A 19,494-nucleotide genomic window follows, 5' to 3' on the forward strand; every position below is an offset into this window, starting at 1 on the left:
GATGTTGGTGCCAGGCCACAGCAACAATGATTATCCTGCTGGACCCCAACGTGCGTCTTGTTCTTCCTTGGGGTAGCTCTTGCTTTTGTGCTTAAGTCAAAAGTTGTAAACAAAGCAGTCGTCTCAACTATATTTCCCAACTGTGAAGATAAATTTCTTTCAAGAAGATCCAGGTTCCAGAGTGCTATGCAGGACTCCTAAGCCCTTTCTTTCTTTTCTTTTTTCCTTTAAAATTTTATTTGAGAGAGCAAGAGTGAGAGCACAAGCAGGGGGAGCAGCAGAGGGAGAGGGAGAAGCAGGCTCCCGACGCGGGGCTGGATCCCAGGACTCCAGGATCATGACCTGAGCCGAAGGCAGACGCTTAACCGACTGAGCCACCCAGGCGCCCCATCCTAAGCCCTTGCTTATAACCTGCACAAGTGACTGGACGGATTCAAGCTACCGTGGCTCTTCACTGCTTTCTTTACTACCAGCCAACTCATCCGTGACTGCCGGCAGGATACGTGCATTGTGTGAGTTGCCTAATCCAAAGGTCTCCAAGTTGCCGGGTTGAGGCTAAGATGTTCCAATAAAAATGAAGGCAGCCTCCCAGTCTTTGCCCAAACTTGGTTCCAATCACATCTGCTTGGAATAAATTACCTTCACAATATTCACGACTTCTCCAGTTATAATAGAGATAAGAAACGAAGAAGCTGCTTATTAACATTTCCAGATAGAGAAGAAGAGGACAAATTCATCAAAATGAATCAACGCAAGGACAGCATTTCCTCCTCTATGGAGTTTCCTTCAGGTTCACGTAGAGATTGCAAGTAGATGGGCCACTAAAGAAATAGGGCTAAAGCAAGATAGGGGGAATGCATATGTTTAAAACCTTCATGTATTCATCCTAAGCTATGATCTTTAGGGTATGCAAGCATTATGGACTGTCCCTTTCCACTTAAACAGAGCTCTGGAGGCATCAAATTAGGGGAGATGACTTCGTGATGAAATGGGTTTTTCTGGACACAAAGGAACTTGTGTGCAGGTCAGCAGAACGTGGAGGGAAATGGAAGAGGATGGATTAGATCACTCTAAGAAGAAAGCAGAACAAGAGGTGATGAAACAATCGAAGGCTTTTAAATACACTGGGGCAGAGACTGTTAGTTGTCTCAATAATCCACATCCATTTTCAAAGTCTTATTTTAGTAATAGGACCTCCTGAGTTTTCGCTGAGTGGCTGTCCAGTTGGAGACAACATTTACTGGCCTTCCTTGCAGCTTTGGTATTTACGCCTTGACTAAATCTGGCTGATGGGCAGCGCAGAAGTGATGTGTCACTTCTGATCATGCCTTTAAGGAAGCTAATTGCTCTCCACTTTCTCTTTCTTCCCAAACGCAGCAGTGTGGATGTGGCGGTACATTTTTGACCATGTAGATGAGGGCAGTCTCTAGTGGATGAGGTAAAGAAGGCACCTGGATCCTTAGACCACCTTGTGGAATGGAACCACCCCACACTTCTGGACTGCCCACCGGTGTAAACCGGCTGTTCAGAAGAGAGGTGGTTTAGCGCAGTGCCTTGTGAATCCAAGTGTGGTCAGATCAGCAGCAGCACCAGGGAGCGTATTAGAAATGCAGAATCTCTGGTTCCACCTCAGGCATGCTGAATTACATATAATCAGCATTAAAAAAAAAATCCTCCTCCCAAAAATTTGTATACACATTAGAAGTTGAAAAACATGGGTGTAGTGGTTAAAAGCATAGATTTTGGAGCCAGAGCCTGAGTTTATATCCAAATCTGTGACTTAATTAGCTTGTATCACTTTGGGCAAATTATTAAAACTCTCTGTGACTCAGTTTTTTCATCTGTACCTGGGGGATATTAATAATACCTCCCTGATAGGGTTGTTGTGAGGATTATATCAGTTAATATAAGTGAACAGGTTGATGTAGTGCTATGTAAGGCTTGCTATTATTATTATTACTATTATAAAAAACTTCTATTTTGTTTAAGCCATTTGCTCTCTGGTAATATACAGCCTCATGAAGCTCGTATTTTAGTGGAAGAGAGAGGAATGACATGGAGATGGGGATTATCTATGAAGTTTGGGTCTCATCAGGTTGTGGTTCAGACTGTGTTTCTTGATTACTAGGTTGGAAAATTTAAGCACCATGAAAAGAGGAAGTGAAAAATAGATCAAAACCTCCTAGGGCCTATGAGGTTGTGGTTATTACAAAATCTGTCTAGGGCCAACAAGATTTTTGCATAAGAGACTTGGTGACCACAGGAAACCTATATTCCAAAGCAAAGTCAGAAGATTACTAAGTGGAATGGTTGGCCCCCAGTTGAGTTCCCTGATTGGGCTCACTCATTGCTGAAGAGCAGGCAAAGGGCTCCTCCCTGAGGCCTTTGATGGGTATCACCAGGAAATATCACTTCCTCATGGAGAGCCTTGACCAAAATGGGAATTCATTCATATAACTCTGGGAAGTGTCCAAATCTTTCACTCAGTTCTTTAAAATTGTGTTGTTTTTCTTATTAAGTTGTCACAGTTACTTATGTATTTTGTTTTTTACTTTTTAAATATGTGATTTAGCTTTTTTTTTAAGTGTCTTTTGACAGGGAAGAATTTCTAATTTACCAATTTTTTTCTCATGGTTTGAGTTTGTGTCCTATTTAGGAATCTCAATGTCACAAAGATTTTTTCTCATTTTTTTCTCTAGAATTTTAATAGTTTTAATTCTTAGTTCTATGACACAGCTTGAGTTAATTTTTGTGTAGACAGTTTAAGTTAATTTTTGTGTAATGTGTGGTGTGTAAGAGTCAAGGTTCATTTTTTTTTTTTATGCATATATTTAGTACCCAGCATAGTTTACAAAAAAACAACCAAAACTACTCTTGGGGTGCCTGGGTGGCTCAGTTGGTTAAGCATCCGGCTTGATTTTGGCTCAGGTCATGATCTCAGGGTCATGAAATTGAACCCCGAATCGGGCTCCTGTATTGGGTGTGGAGCCTGCTTGAAATTCTCTCTTCCTCTCCCTCTGCCCCTCCCTCGACTCATGTGTGCTCGTGCACGTGTGCTCTCTCTCTCTCCTTTTCAAATAAATAAATCTGTTTTTTAAAAAAAGACCATCCTTTTTCCATTGAATCGTCTTGACTCCTTTGTCAACAATTAATTGATTCTAAATGAAGGGTTTATTTCCAGATTATTTAAATGTGTATCCTTACACCAATATCACGGTATCTTGATTACTGTAGTTTTGTGATAAATCTGGAAATTAGGTAGTGTAACTCTTCCAGTCTTCTTTAACAAAATTGTCTTGGCTTATCTAAGTCCTTTCTGTTTGATATAAATTTTAGTAATGTTGGGAAAATAGGCCTAAACATGGGCAGTCCTGGGAAAATTGGCATGTCTTTTCCCCTGAGAAAGTTCGGAAATCATTGAGTTTTGCAACTTCAGCAGGACTATGTATGCATTAGGCAATAAAACAGCATTTTCTACCAGACTTCTTCACTCTTATATTGGGATTCTATAGATTCCATTTTTTTTTAAAGATTGATTGATTTGATTTGAGAGAGAGAGAGTATGTGTGAGCAGGAGGTTGCGGGGGGGTGCAGGGGCAGAGGGAGAGGGAGAGAGAGAATCTCAAGCAGTCTCCATGGTGAGCTGGGAGCCCAACACCAGGCTCATTCCCCCGACCCTGAGGTCATGACCTGAGCCAAAATCAAGTCAGACACTTAACCCGCTGAACCACCCAGGCGCCCGTAGAGAGTCCATATTATATCAGCTTCTGGTTGTAAGAATTATGAAATGATTCCTTGGGCTTTCCAACCCCTTCTTTGGAGGAAGCAATGCAACCAAATCTTATTTTATACAGAAGCACAGGGTCAAGAGGGCCAAAATTGCCAAAACTAGTCAGTGAACATCTCTATGACTTGCCAATGCTTTTTAGGGGAATTGGCAGCAGTAAGGGAATCAAAAAGCCTAAAATCCCAAAGGCAAACACAGGCAGCGACCTCTTTGACCTCAGCTGCAGCAAATTCTTCCTAGAAACATCACCAAAGGCAAGGGAAGCAAGGGCAAAAATGAACTTTTGGGACTTCATCAAGATAAAAAGCTTTTGCACAGCAAAAGAAACAGTCAACAAAACCAAAAGACAACCAACAGAATGGGAGAAGATATTTGCAAATGACATATCAGATAAAGGGCTAGTATCCAAAATCTATAAAGAACTTATTAAACTCAACACCCAAAGAACAAATGATCCAATCAAGAAATGGACAGAAGACATGAACAGACATTTTTCCAAAGAAGACATCCAAATGGCCAACAGACGCATGAAAAAGTGCTCAACATCGCTCTGCATCAGGGAAATTCAAATCAAAACCTCAATGAGATATCACCTCACACCAGTGAGAATGGCTAAAATTAACAAGTCAGGAAATGACAGATGTTGGCGGGGATGCTAGAAAGGGGAACCCTCCTACACTGTTGGTGGGAATGCAAGCTGGTGCAGCCACTCTGGAAAACAGTATGGAGGTTCCTCAAAAAGTTGAAAATAGAGCTACCATACAATCCAGCAATTGCACTACTGGGTATTTACCACAAAGATACAAATGTAGGGATCCGAAGGGGTACATGCACCCCGATGTTTATAGCAGCAATGTCCACAATAGCCAAACTATGGAAAGAGCCAAGATGCCCATCGACAGGTGAATGGATAAAGAAGAGGTGGTGTATATATACAATGGAATATTATGCAGCCATCAAAAGGAATGAAATCTTGCCATTTGCAACGACATGGATGGAACTGGAGGGTATTATGCTGAGTGAAATAAGTCAATCAGAGAAAGATATGTATCATATGTCCTCACTGATATGAGGAATTCTTAATCTCAGGAAACAAACTGAGGGTTGCTGGAGTGGTGGGGGGTGGGAGGGATGGGGTGCCTGGGTGATAGACATTGGGGATGTGCTATGTATGTGCTATGGTGAGCGCTGTGAATTGTGTAAGACTGTTGAATCACAGACCTGTACCTCTGAAACAAATAATACATTATATGTTAAAAAAAGAAGAAGAAGAAGAAGATAACAGGAAGGGAAAAATGAAGGAGGGGAAATCGGAGGGGGAGAGGAGCCATGAGAGACTATGGACTCTGAGAAACAAACTGAGGGTTCTAGAGGGGACGGGGGGCATGGGTTAGCCTGGTGATGGGTATTGAAGAGTGCACATACTGAATGGAGCACTGGGTGTTATATGCAAACAATGAATCATGGAACACTACATCAAAAACTAATGATGTAATGTGCCGTGATTAACAACATAATAAAAAAAAAGGAAAAAAAAAAGCCTAGGTTGTGGACCAACATAAATATCATTTACCTAATAAGCAATGATCAAAGTTCTTGTTTAGTTTTAAAGCTATGAAAGTAGGTAATGAAGTCCCCCCCCCCCCCCATATCACTGCTAAGATTATTTAGTCTGACTTTAAAGCAGTACGGGGGCGCCTGGCTAGTTCAGTTGGGAGAGCCCTGCTTTTTGCTCAAAACCCTTAATGCTCCTCTAGGTCTGTTCTGTGATCAGACACCTGATGGCCTGGGCAGCTCTGGCCTTCATCACTGGGACCTTGTTCACACTGTCAGTGCCATAGTGTCCCAGCAGGGAAGGGCATCCTGGCCTTTTCTTAGTCCACCTTGTCAAGGTCCTGATACTTGAGCTCTGGAGTCCCTGGCTTTCCAAGGCTGCTGTCTGTGACTGATGGAGGAGGAGTCGTGGTATAGGGTTCTTGAGGACCTCATCGTGCCTGACTGCCTAGCAGTACATCCCGATGGGGGAAGGGCATCTTGCCTAGAAGCCTGCTAGGCTCAAGAGCAGGTCTTTTAGGTTCTCTCAAAGCCATTGAAAGACTGGGATCCAGGTGCTTTAACTAGATAGACTTTAGGAGCTGAGTCTGTGTCCCCACAGTGGAATGATGTGGCCATCATGCTGAGAAATATTAACAAGGAACAGTATCCAGCTGCTGCAAATTAGCAAAGCTTCCCTGAAAAGTCTGCCCAGAGGTTGCTGTTTCTCCACCATTTTGGAGCTGCCTGAGGCCTGAGCTCTACCGCTGAGGACTTCTGAGACCCGAATCTGTGGGAAGTGGTGCAGTTGCACCCCAGTGATGGTAAACTGGATGTGTCTGAGCCTCAGGCACTGATCGATAAGGGCCGGCTGCCCCAAGTCTCCGACTCCAGTATTATCCCCTGCCCTTTAGGAGCTAAGTGACGTTGGGCAAGACACAATCTCTCTAAGCTTCAATTTCCTTGTCTGAAAAATGAGGATAAAATACTTGTTTTGTCTACTTCACAGAGAGGTTTCTTGTAACATCAAATAATCCTTATTCTTACTGGCTTTATGAGGCACTGGAGGCATCAGATAAGTGTGTGAAATAAAAGGAAATGTGGGTGAAAATATTTTGTCCAGGTTAAAGGGGCACACAAGTGTAGACATCACTGCTTGTGACTTTTTAATAGTGAATACGGGCTAAAATGTCATCATTTTTATGTTCAGTGAGAATCAACCAACAGTTTCGAGGCTCTGCTTTTGTATGTGAGCCTTTGGGAAAGAGTGGTAAGTCACACACAAGCACCTTAAGCCTGGAAAGGCAATTTTTGTGTGGTGAGCGCCAAAAAAATTAGAAGCCAGTGTCCTTTCACTGTGGCTCTTTTCCCCTAAGACTCACATTTCAATTCTTGCTCATCTACCTCTCATTGGAAATGTGTAAGGAAAAGAATGTGGGTCCCCTAGCTCAGGGCTGGAGATAATTGGCAGAACACAAGAGGAGAGTCTGTGGTCAGGGGAGGGTATAGAAGAGAAAAAGAGGGACCTGGGAATTGGAGAGAAGAAAAGACAATGTACAAGGAAAATCAATCCTCCTGATTGTGGCATGTAAAGGAAGGGACTAAGCTATAAAAATGGAAAGTGGGGACCTCAGATTCAATCAATCAGATGCCATGTGGACATAGCTTTAAAAAATGAGGCTATTATCGCTCAAGTTCATTTGACAGAGCTTACATGTAAGAGTTCAGTGATGATCACTCTTGTCTACAATCGTAAAATAAGGTGCCAAAGTGATTTATCACTCCGCTCTTCTGATATACCCCAACTTTAAGAAGCATCTATAAATTTGGATTTCACCTTTAAAAACCCTTATGTTATTGTAAATGAGCCCAGTATCTGGCACACAGTAGGCATTCAATAAGTATTTGCTAAATAAATGAACTGAAAGGATGTAGACCTACTTATGTTAATTTGTTGTCATGGAGTTGGAGGGTTCAAGGCTGGAAAAGAATACATTTCCCTCCTTACCCTTTTATTTCCTTAAACAAACATGAGACTCAATTAAGACTCCTCCAGTCTTTGTAGATAACTTAATAGCTGGTGCTCATTTAATGATTGTTGTGTTAGGCACTATGCTAAGAAGTTCACGTCATCTCAGTCAATCAATGTAAGTGAGAACATAATTACCCAACTTTAAGGATGGGAAAAGTAAAATTCAGGGAGGCTACCTTTAGAAAAGTCAAGTCACTCCACAAAGGTCCCACAGCTGGTAAGTTGAGATCAAGTTAACCGATTGCATATGGTTGTCTTTAATAATTTTATTTTAGTAGAAAGGACACTAGGAAGTGGAACAAGAATTGTAACTACCCTTTTCTAGGTGCTTAGGGCCAGAGGAAAGTGTGTCTAGAGGGTAAGCTATCATTAAAACCTGGACACTTACCTGTTGGCAGTGACCTTAGGAATAGATGGAGGAGGGGCACCTGGGTGGCTCAATCAGTTAAGTGTCTGCCTTCAGCTCAGGTCATGATCTCAGGGTCCTGGGATTGAGCCCTGTGTCAAGATCCCTGCTCAGCAGGGAGCCTGCTTCTCCCTCTCCCTCCGCCCCGTCCCCTGCTTGTGCTCTTGCTCTCAAATAAATAAACAAAATCTTTAAAAAAAATAGATGGAGTGACTAGGGCAGAGACTTTCCAATGCTTTTGATGCAACCAAAGTAAGAAATGCACACACACATAATCATACACACATACAATCTCACAATCATGCACACACAATCTCACACAGGCACAATCACACAATTACACATACATACATACATAACTGAAATAAAACTTTCATTAAGCAACGCTTACTGTTACTATGTGTCTCACTTCTCCTTCCCTTCCATTCTATTCTACTCCAGTATTTTTCTTAGTTGGCACACAATGTTACATTAGTTTCAGGTGTACAACAGTGAGTCAACAACTCAGTACACGATGCTGTGCTCACCACAGGTGTAGCTCCCATCGGTCACCATGCAATACCATCATAGTATCATTGACTCTATTCCCTATGCTGTAACTTTTATCCCTGTAACTTAGTCTTTCCATAACTGGAAGCCTGTGTTTCCCACTCCCCGTCACCTATTTTCCCAGCCCCCCAGTTCCCTCCTCTCTGGCAGCCATCAGTTTGCTCTCTGTATCTATAAGTCTAATTCTGCTTTTGGCTTGTTTATTCATTTGTTTTGCTTTTTAGATTCCACATAATGAACGAAATCATATGGCATTTGTCTCTGTCTGACTTATTTCACTTAGCATTATACCCTCTAGGCCTATCCATGCTGTTGCAAATGACAAGATTTCATTCTTTTTATGGCTGCATAATATTCCTGTGTGTGTGTGTGTGTGTGTACCACATCTTTTTTTATCCAGTCATCTATCAGTGGACACTTGGGTTTCTTCCATATCTTGGCTTTTGTAGATAATGCTGCAATAAACATAGGGGTGCATATATCTTTTCAAATTAAGGTTTTCATTTTCTTTGGGTAAATACCCAGTAGTGGAATTACCAGATCATATGGTACTTCTATTATTTTTTAATATTTTATTTATTTATTTGAGAGCGAGAGAGCATAAGCAGGGGGAGTGGAAGACGGAGAGGGAGAAGCAGGCTCCCCGCTAAGCAGGGAGCCTGATGTGGGGCTCGATCCCAGGACCCTGGTATCGTGAGCTGAGCCAAAGGCAGATGCTTAACTGACTGAGCAACCCAGGCACCCTGATACTTCTATTTTTAATTTGTTGAGGAACCTCCATTCTGTTTTACTTTCTTACACTATATACAAAAATAAACTCAAGATGGATTAAAGACCTAAATGTGAGACCTGAAGCCATGAAACTCCTAGAAGAGAACATAGGCAGCTATTTCTTTGACATCAGCTGTAGCAACATTTTTCTAGCTATGTCTCCTAAGGCAAGGGAAACAAAAGCAAGAATAAACTATTGGGACTTCATCACAATAAAAAGCTTCTGTACAGCAAAGGAAACTATCAACAAAACAAAAAGACAACCTACTGAATGGGAGAAGATATTTGCAAAGATATATTCAATAAGGGGTTAATATCTAAAATACATAACTTGTACAACTCAATGTCAAAAACCCCCACATAATCTGATTAAAAATGGACAGAGGACCTGAATAGACATTTTTCCAAAAAAGACACACAGATGGCCAACAGACACATGAAAAGACACTCAACATCGCGAATCATTGGAGAAAATCCAATCAAAACCGCAATGAGATAACACCTTACATGTGTCAGGATGACTAGAATCAAAGACCAGAAATCACAAGTGTTGGTGAGGATGTGGAGAAAAAGGAACCCTTGTGCACTGTTGGTGGGAATGTAAATTAGTGCAACCACTGGAAAACAGTATGGAGGTTCCTCAAAACATTAAAAATAGAAATATCTACTTCAGTATTTTAAGTGCTGGTTGGGACACACTTAATTGACCTCACATGCACTCCTAAGTTCTGATCTGCCAGTTTGAAAACCACTGAGCTAGAAGGTAATAAAGGTGATAGAAGGGGTACAGACTTGTGATTCATTCACACAGGGTGGGGCTTGAATCCCAGGCTGCTGTTATGTTAACTGTGTGGGCTAAATCAAGTGACCTCTTCTTTGAACTTTAGTTTCTCATCCACAAAATGGGGATAATAATACCTACCTCAAAGGTTATTGAGAATGGCAAACATGAACATAGGCACCTACACTGGTACCTAGTATCTCTCAGAAGTATGATGATAGCAGTTTGATGAGGCATTCAAAAATGAAGAGTGCCAGGGTGCCTGGATGGCTCAGTTAGGTAAGTGTTTGATTCTTGATCTCAGCTCAGGTCTTGATCTCAAGGTCATGAGTTCAAGCCCCGCTTTGCGCTCCATGCTGGGCATAGAGACTACTTAAAAAAAAAAAAAATCGAGTTCTGGCCCTGGCACTAGCCAGCTGTGTGAGCTTAGGTAAGTAATGTCTCTAAACTTCTAAATCATGTCATCTCTCTAAGCTTCATTTACTCACCTGTAAAAAATTGAAGGAATAGCAATACCTACCTCATGTGATTTTTTGAGAATTAAGTGTAATCATATACACGTAAAGCCCTTACCACAATACCTGATGCTTAGGAAGTGCTCAATAAATTATTGGCTTTATTAGCTCTTCGACAAATACATCTATTATTGTCCTGGAACCCTGTAGACTAGGTTACAGTATTTATTTTGACAAGACAAACTCAGGATTTTGTGTGTGTGTGTGTGTGTAATCAAAACTGCTCTTTATTTTGCTCATCAGTATTCTCTAGAGGCCAAATCAAACTTGGCTGCAGCAAAGGAAATCATTTTTGTAAAGAAAGGTTAGATCCAAATTGGATTCCCTCTCCTCATTCTTCTTTGAAAGTATTTCCACAAAATCCAATCTTTGGCTTGACATTAGAGGCCTTCTTTCAGTTTGAGTAGACTTTACCAAAAAAAAAGGAAAAACAAAACAAAACAAAAAAAACCATGACTCTACACACCAAGTAGTGGGGAGTGAGTTTAATTTTTTGAGTTCAGCTAAAGAACGCTATTGCATGGTCTCCTGCCTAAAGCCTTCCTTTTTCCCACTTGTGTGAGGCAGCCTTTAAGATGGCCTCTAATGATCAAAACCTCATGGTATTCACACTCTGTGTAAACACTCCTCCTGTTGAGTGTGGGCTGTACTTAGTGACTCACTTCTAACTAAGAAGATAAGGTAGAAGTCTCAGTGTAGGACTCAGAGTCGGTCATAAAAGGCAGTGTGGCACCGCCTCTCTCTTCTGCATTCCTTGCTCTGGGAGAAGCCAGCTGCCATGTTGGGAGTAGCCCCACGGAGAGGCCCATGTGATGAGGAAGTAAAGCCCTCCTGTCAATAGCCACGTAGGTGAGATTGGAAACTGAATCCTGCAGCCCCTTCAAATGACTACAGCCACAGCCAATAGTTTGACTATGACTTTACCAGAGATGCTGAGCCAGAACGACCCAGCTAAGCAGCTCCCGGATTCAAAACTCTCAGAAACCGTGAGATGCTAACTGTTGTTTCAAGCTGCTAAGTTTTGGGGATGGTAGGTAGGTAGGAATAGATCGTGAATATACTGCCCTGGAATCTTGCTTCCCACAGCATCTCAGTGTCAGGTCAGTTAGTTCATTATTCATTCATTCATTCCCTCATTCATTCCATGAATGTTTATGAACTCCTTGCTACTTGTCGGGCAGTGTAACTACCTTCAGATCCTCACTTCGAGGAGCCTATAGTCTAGTGGTAGAAATACTATGCGCAGACTAACAGTGAAAGTGCTGGGTGCATGTGAAATGCCACCCATGTGGTTTTGCGAGAGGGCTTTGGGGACGCGGAGGAGGGAATGAGAACTTCCAGCTTGACCAAAAGAAAGGGGGATAGAAGTAAGAGATGGCACTTGACTTAAGCCTTGACACCAAGGTGTGATGGCTTTGTCATGTGTCAACTTGGCTAGGCTGAACTACATTCCCCAGAATTCCCTTTCTTCTATGTTTTGGTTTAGGGTGAGGCACGAGGGAGATTCGGAAGCAGCAGCCATTTTGTAGTGCACACATGTCACTGCTGATCTGCTAACTTGTTGGTGTGAGGCAGCACTGAGCCTGTGATTGCTCTACCTTGCCCTGCATCCTCCTTTAGCTTTCCTGACTTCTGGGCCAGGCATGTACATTGAGCTCTGTGATAACGGGCTTTGGCTTCTGAGGAATAGTCTCCTCACCAAGGTGAGAGGCAAGAGCAGACTAGGTTTTGATCGTTCCTTGTGCCTGGGGTGCCAGCCTTCCTGACTGCCTGCCACGTGGATTTAAGCTCCAGGCTCAGATGACAGTCTTCTAGAGACTGCTTCACCAACTCCCACAGTTGTGGAAGCTAGTTCTCTGTGACATACATGAGGTACAAGGTGAAGAGGTGAAAGAGATGATTCAAGGCAGAAGGAACACTGTGAACAAAAACACAGAAGGGAAAACGTAGGCCTAATACAATTCTTAACCACTGACACACCCTTGGTACTGACCCATCAGAATAAATGTCGGTCCCAGCGCTGACCAGCCAGAGTGAATGGTGGCGCCGGCACCCGCCGATCAGAACAGCTGCTGGCTGTGGCACCCAAGCAGGGTCTTCAAGGGCTCTGACTGTTCCCCTTTGCTTACTGAATTATGGAGACTAAGGGGATGTCTGAGTGGATCTTGAGGTGGTTAAGAGCATTTGGGCCATCAAAGATGTGACTATTTCCCAACTGGAACAAAAGTGTTTTCTACTTTAATAACTTGTGTCTTTCCGCATGGGGGCCCAGTGCACAATGGCTACAAACGGTAGTCTCCTTGATAGTGTATGCAGCCTGTTGATTGAATGGGTTGCCCCAAGAGATCTTGGAGACAACCTTTTCAGCAGACATTGATGTCTGACCTCATGCTATCCCCAATCCAGGCTCCAAACAGTTATGTGGGGTGCCTTTGGAAAGCACCAGGGTGCAGTGGCCAGGATCCATGTTCGCCAAGTCTTCATGTCCATCTGTACCCACCTGCAGAACAAGGAGCATGTGATTGAGGCTCTATGCAGGGCCAAGTTCAAGTTCCCTGACTGCCAGAAGATCCACATTTCCAAGAAGCAGGGCTTCCCTAAGTTTAATGTGGATGAATTTGGAGACAAGGTGGCTGAAAAGCAGCTTATCCCCAATGGCTGTGGGGTCAAATATATTCCTAGTCATGGCCCCCTGGACAAATGGCAGGCTCTGCACTCATGAGAACCTCGGCCCTACTCCCTTCTTATTCATGCCCACCGATAAATCCTACTTCCTGTCAAAAAAAATTTTTTTAACAACTTGTACCATCATATTGATGCATTCCAGCTGAATGCCAGCTCTGAAGAAAATATGCAAGGGGAGTGCGATGAAGAACAAATTGTTTAGTGTGACTGAACATTGGCTGGCTTGGTGTGTGCCTGTAGTTTTCAACCCCAGTTACTCAAGTCAGTGAAACTGATTTAACCTGTTGTGTCTTATGTGGCTATAGTCAAAATAGCTATTAAAATGGTTCCATGGAGAAATGCAACTTAATCCAATTATAGGAGACCAGGACCCTATCCCTTTACTGAATGAGGGATCAGAAAACAGGAATTTTAGCCTCTATTCTGCCACTGACACACTGTGATCTGGCAAGTCACTTACCACAACTCATCCTGAAGCCAGAATGTGGTGACTTGACTTAGGCTTTTCTCTCTGCAATTTTCTGGAGATCTGGAATGCTTTTCCATTCCTTAAAACTATAGCCACTAGTCCCTTCAACTCTGGAGTCAAGACAGATTTCACTCCAAAATCTTGCTTTGTACTTTCCTGCCTTGAAACCACAATTTTACTCCTACAATTCCTTGTTATGAGTTGCCTTTTTCTCTCTCTAGATAACATCACAACTCTAAGTTTATCCCTCCTTTTGAGTGACTTGATCTCTTGGCAAATTATTTACGAGGTATTTCTTTTATACCTCATAAGGTCCCCTGGTACTTAGAAATCTGTATACAGCAGGTGCCTATTAAATACTTAAATATTCCTATATCATTTGGTAAGTTTTCCAGTTCCAAAGGAAAGTCAAGCAGGACATTCTAAACTAAAATATTTAAGGGTTTTGGATTGCGTATAGCTCTGTGTTGTCTCTGCCTCCCTTCCACTAGCATGAATAATTAAGAATAGAGTTGGACCCCTGTGTGTGCATGCCCATAATAGCATTTGTGTGCATATAATAACGGTGTATAAATTAACTTCTTTTGCTCCAAATGAAAAGGCAGCCTTGTTCAATGATGAGTAAGTATGAATACAAAGAGCATTTCAGCATCCTCAGAGCCATTAATATCTCTTGGATAATATCTCAAACTATAAGAAATTAGTATTTGCCATTCAAGAGAAATTCAAATCATAAACAAAAAATATATATATAGTCAACCCTGAGATACTGAACAGAAAGGACTATAACCAAAAATCTTAAGGCTTTTGAAATTACTATGAGGCAACTTTTCCTTCTTTAGCCTGGAAATTTTCCCAAAAAGTGAGGTAGGTTTTTCATTTCTACTTGCCTTGTTTTTGTATTTAGGAAATATATATTTAATTGAATTTGAATACGCTTGCTGCAACCATGGGTGAAAAAAATTAACATATACACTTAGCATGACCTTGTGAAGCATACAAAGCAGAACAGAATAAGAATTATTCATCCTCATTCTATTTCCCTGGAATAAATCCTAGGTTGGTCCACTGTTATTAAACCATTTTTCAATAATAGTTCATCTGCCAGCATTAGCATGAATAAATTTCTCCTCACAGTATAGGAAGCAATTCACCACTTTCTTTATCTTTCTTAAACACATCCAATCCTTCAACAAGTTCACTTGTCCACTTATCCACTTACACATACAACTAGGTATAAATAGCTCCTAATTCTTAGCAAACTTCTCATTCCTCAATACAAAAATGTCTCCATCTACCCCAGTAGATTTAGTCAGAATTGGTCTTCTGAGTCCATATTTTGCCTCCTGTAGATTTCCTTTCATAAAGAGCATCACAGAAGCTTTATTCATTAGCATTCTGAGTTGGTCCTCTAACGTGGGGGTAGCTCTAATGCAATTTATATTCAGTTCATCCCATGCTTCTAGTTCTTTACATCAAGCCCCCCTATTTGTGCTGAGGATAAGGGAGCCAATTGGAAAAGGTTTTGAACCCTTGGCAATTTCACCGTAAAATACACCAAAATGCTATAATCTGTATGCAATCTTCATTAAGAATTTCTACCACCTGCTTGCTGAAGCCACAGCACAGCTCCACTCATAATCACCATGCAGGGGGCAGCATTAGTTAACGTCATTAGACAAATGTTGAGATCTTCTTTTGCATGTTCATTAGCACCAGGTGGGAAGAAACTGCTAGATCCAGGCGTGGAACTTTGGGGGCTAACTCGGGCTTATACATTATTTAATCAGCCAACTTTTTGAGCATCCACGAAAAACCAAAAAGGCTAGACTACCAGTAATTTTCTGTTGTTTTTTCCAGATATGTTAGGGACAGTGTCAATTTTCAGCTTCACTGAGGGTGATCTGTAGGAGCTGTGTGGGCATTGAGCAAATCACTTAACCTCTCTGTGCCTCAAAATTCCTGGTCTATAAAATAGGGATGATAATTTTATCTACCTCCTGGGGTTGGTTTGAGGATTAAATGAGTTCATACAGATAAAGCACTTTGAACAGAGCCTGGCGAGCTATTATCATCTTCTTCCTCCTCATCTTTGTTTTGCTAACTCTGCTTTACGCTGTTCCTTTAAACACTGGGGACCCCACAGTGCCAAAATGGGGAGGCAGGGAGTGATTGGACCCTGAGGCTCTGAAGAAGCACAGCAGCTTCTCTTGTTTTTTTTTTTTTTTTTTTTTTCTTGTTTAACCTTCATTCTTGGGGCACTTCCTAAATGCCAGTCACTATGCTAAGCTCTTCACAAACATTTTCTCATGTAAACCTCAAAACAAGCCTAGAAGGAGAGATGCTACTGTAATTTCCATTTTATAGATGAGGACATTGGAGTTTGGAGAAGTTAATTTGCTTATACAATTAAGCTCCACAGTCTCTAAGAAGTGGATGGCTTTCTTATATGTCATATTAACTTTGCTTTAGAGGTTATAGTCACCTCAAGACTAGTTATAAGAACTTTGAGAGCTGAAAGGACCTTTACCCTTGATGTAATCCACACGAAGGAGTTAAGGCTCAGAGAAGTCAAGGACTTCACCCAAGGTCACACAGCCAGTTGTGACCAGCTGTGACCCAGGACTTTTGCAGGGATCCCTGCCCCTACAATGCACTGCTTTTTATCTTCATGTTGTTTTTACATAATTAATAGAGCTCTTCAAGTGTGCAAATACTTAAAAGTATGCATTCCTCTCAGGGCATGAGTTTCTTCAGCATGGAAATCATATACTTAAATGGAAAATTAACTGAAGGGAGAAAAGAAATACTTGGGAGAGGTTTTTTTTATTTAAAATTAAACACAATTGCTTTAAGTGAGCAACATCTTAAAAGATGGTATTAAAGTCCTACCCCAGAAGCCACAAATATGATAATAAAAGGTTTACAGTGCTTGTTATACTAGACATTCTTCAGTTCCATGTTTCTTTCCTGTGTTTTTAACTAGCGTGGAACTGAGGGAATTAAGTATTCTTTCAGTTTCTCTTAAGCCTTTTCCTGCTTTAAACCTGAATTCCTGGGGTGCCTGGGTGGCTCAGTCGTTAAGCGTCTGCTTTTGGCTCAGGTCATGATCCCAGGGTCCTGGGATCGAGTCCCGAGTGGGGCTCCCTGCTCAGTGGGGAGTCTGCTTCTCCCTCTCCCTCTCCCACTCCCCCTGCTTGTGTTCCCTTTCTGCTGTCTCTGTCAGATAAATAAATAAAATCTTAAAAAAAAAAAAAAAAAACCTGAATTCCGTATGGCAGAGAAGAAAAGGGACTTCCTTGTTCCTGCATCCACCCCATCCCCTGCCCCACATGGCTACACACACACACACACACACACACACACATCCCTCTCAGAATGAAATCTCCTCCCTTTTTTTTAATCTCTTCTTTCTCACAGCCTCCACACCCTCCCCCAAAATCCCCCCCCCCCAAAAAAACCTAAACCTCAACATTTGGCTCAGTGACATTCTCTCAAGATCAAAGTCAAATGATAATTTCCATGAAAATCAAAGTAAGGTCAGTCTCTCTCCCTCTCTCCCTGGAAAGCCTGGGTTTCCAGCCTGTGAAAAACTAAAAATTCCACACTTCCCCCTCTTCTTAGGATGAAACTCTCTGCTCCCTCTTCCTTTCTTCAGGTGTCTCTTCACTTCAGCACATTTCTGCTTTTCTGCAGAGACGGTGATAGAAACTTCCAGCGTCAAATCCAAGACCTAGCTACTGTTAGTGTCTCTTTTCCTGGGATCAGCAATGCCTGCGAGGCTTGAGGTGAAGATGGGACAAGAGGACCAGAATGGAGAGAGGGGGGAGGTTGGAACAGAAAGAGAGGGACAGGAGATACAGTGGTTAAGGTAGGAAAGTCCTATTTAGTGACTTCCTATAGGTCAGGCATCGCCGCACAGGTAAGAAACATATTCTTACTTTACATGTGAGTGGCCTCAAGTTCACAGAAATGGTTTAAAATTTTCAAGGTCACAGAGCTTGTGAATGGTCTAGTTAAAATACTAACGCAAGGCTGTCTGACCTCAGAGTCCAAGTTTTGTGCAAGGGTGTGAGGTCAGTGACAAATATGGGGAAGAGTGGAAGGGGCTCTGTGCAACACCAGGATCCCACCATTACATACCTTCATACATCTTTATGATGAATTACCCACCTGACCTTGTTTAGCACAAATGATGGGCCAAAAGCAACTGCAAGCTAGACTGTGGACAAGGACTCTGCCCCCTGTCATCGCCCCACCCTCCCTCCGTGCTCAATCATACATATGCCCAAGTAGCTCCTATATTGCAGGGGGACTCAGGAGGTTGTGGTTTCGCTCTTAAAGTGGAAGGGCCAGGGGCGCCTGGGTGGCTCAGTCGGTTAAGCGACTGCCTTCGGCTCAGGTCATGATCCTGGAGTCCCAGGATCGAGTCCCGCATCGGGCTCCCTGCTCGGCAGGGAGTCTGCTTCTCCCTCTGACCCTCCCCCCTCTCATGCTCTCTGTCTCTCATTCTCTCTCTCGCAAATAAATAAAATCTTAAAAAAAAAAAAAAAAAAAAAAAAATAAAGTGGAAGGGCCCATTCTGAAATCATTGCTGCTGTCCAGGAACCCTCCCATAAAGTCACTAATTGAAGTGTTAACTGATAATAGGACTTCATACTTCCCTTTTGACCAAGACATCATCTGAGAAGTTTCACGCAAGTGAAAATAATTTTCCTCCTCAAGAAATGGCAATAGTAATTCTGTGCTTTGTTAGGAAATGCCTTCAGAAAGGAAATACAGTTTTTTTTTTTTTATTTGAGAGGAAAATATCAAATAACTAACACAGGAAATCTCCCTAGAGTCTACCTCCAGTAGGAAAGCTCATTTTATATTTTGCAAGTTTTATGAGAAAAGCATTCAACTCTAATAAGTAGCTATTTGAGTATTATTCCTTGTGTGTGAAATTCATTTGTTGAGACTAGCATAATACCATGGGATGAAGACTGGTCCCAATAGGAGCTATAAGTCATCCTAGGGATTATGACATGAAATGTTCAGATATCCAGTATTAAAAATGAATGTTTTCTTTTGCTACTTTTTGGCCTAGTGGGGAAAAGAAAGAAAAGTACCCTACAGATTCCATTAAAACAAACAAATAAACCAAATCCTAGAGTGTATATTCAATAAAATCTTGGCTTGACACAGGGTCCTGAGTCGGTAATATGAATCAGCAAGTGGTTTTCCTGATCTGATTGGACAGGAGTATAAGGAAATGGAAGGCAAAACAAGCCTTTAATGAGCACCCTACCCTTGCCTATTGCCGTGTTACATTGTAGCACTCTTTCAGCACTACTCTGGACTTAGCTCTGTGACCTGCTTTTTGGCCCATCTGATTAACAAATGTGTTGCAAGTAGAGACCTGAGAAGTGTTTCAGTTCCCACTTGTTCTTGTATTCTGCCATAGCCATGAGAACATGTCTGGGTTAGTCTGCTGGAAGATGAAACACACACAAAACAAAGCTAAGTCACCTGTCACCCCAGCGGAGACGATCCTAGATCAGTCAACAACCAGACGATCCTCCCACACATTAGCAAGTCCAACCAAGACCAGCAGAATTACTTAGCTGAACCAAGAGCAGCAAAGCTTCTGAACACACCTTTTGGAGGCAGGAGTAATAAATGTTTGTTGTGTGGTTTGTGGTGGTTTGTTATGCAGTGTTATTGTGGCACTAGATAATGGATACAAAACCCACAGTTAGGAAATAGTTTCTGGATATCAAAACATATTGTAAGTTGTGTTGCATGTTATGTGAAAGCCACAGTAAAGATTTGTGTTAAGATAGACTGTAGCCCTGTATGGGTAAACCACAGCCAGGTAAGAAGGGGAAGGATTCTCACTTAAAAGGTAAGCTCATTTCCCTCCAATCACTCAAGGAAAAGGAGTATCTCCCCAAGTGGAAATGAAATCTAAGAGTAAGAGTCAT

General features: G+C 42.0%; 1 long non-coding RNA gene and 1 other non-coding gene across 5 annotated transcripts in view; both read left to right on the forward strand.

The window, feature by feature from the left end:
• The window catches only part of LOC118529696 (uncharacterized), a 406,664-nt gene that overhangs the window by 104,774 nt on the left and 282,396 nt on the right, over positions 1–19,494 (forward strand). The gene's annotated exons all lie outside the window — the stretch shown is intronic.
• Positions 12,601–12,734, forward strand: LOC118529750 (small nucleolar RNA SNORA70). The gene has a single exon (XR_004914276.1). It is a non-coding gene; the product is annotated as a small nucleolar RNA SNORA70 (small nucleolar RNA).

Source organism: Halichoerus grypus, chromosome 14 (genome assembly GCF_964656455.1).
Source record: "Halichoerus grypus chromosome 14, mHalGry1.hap1.1, whole genome shotgun sequence".
Lineage (NCBI taxonomy): Eukaryota > Metazoa > Chordata > Mammalia > Carnivora > Phocidae > Halichoerus > Halichoerus grypus.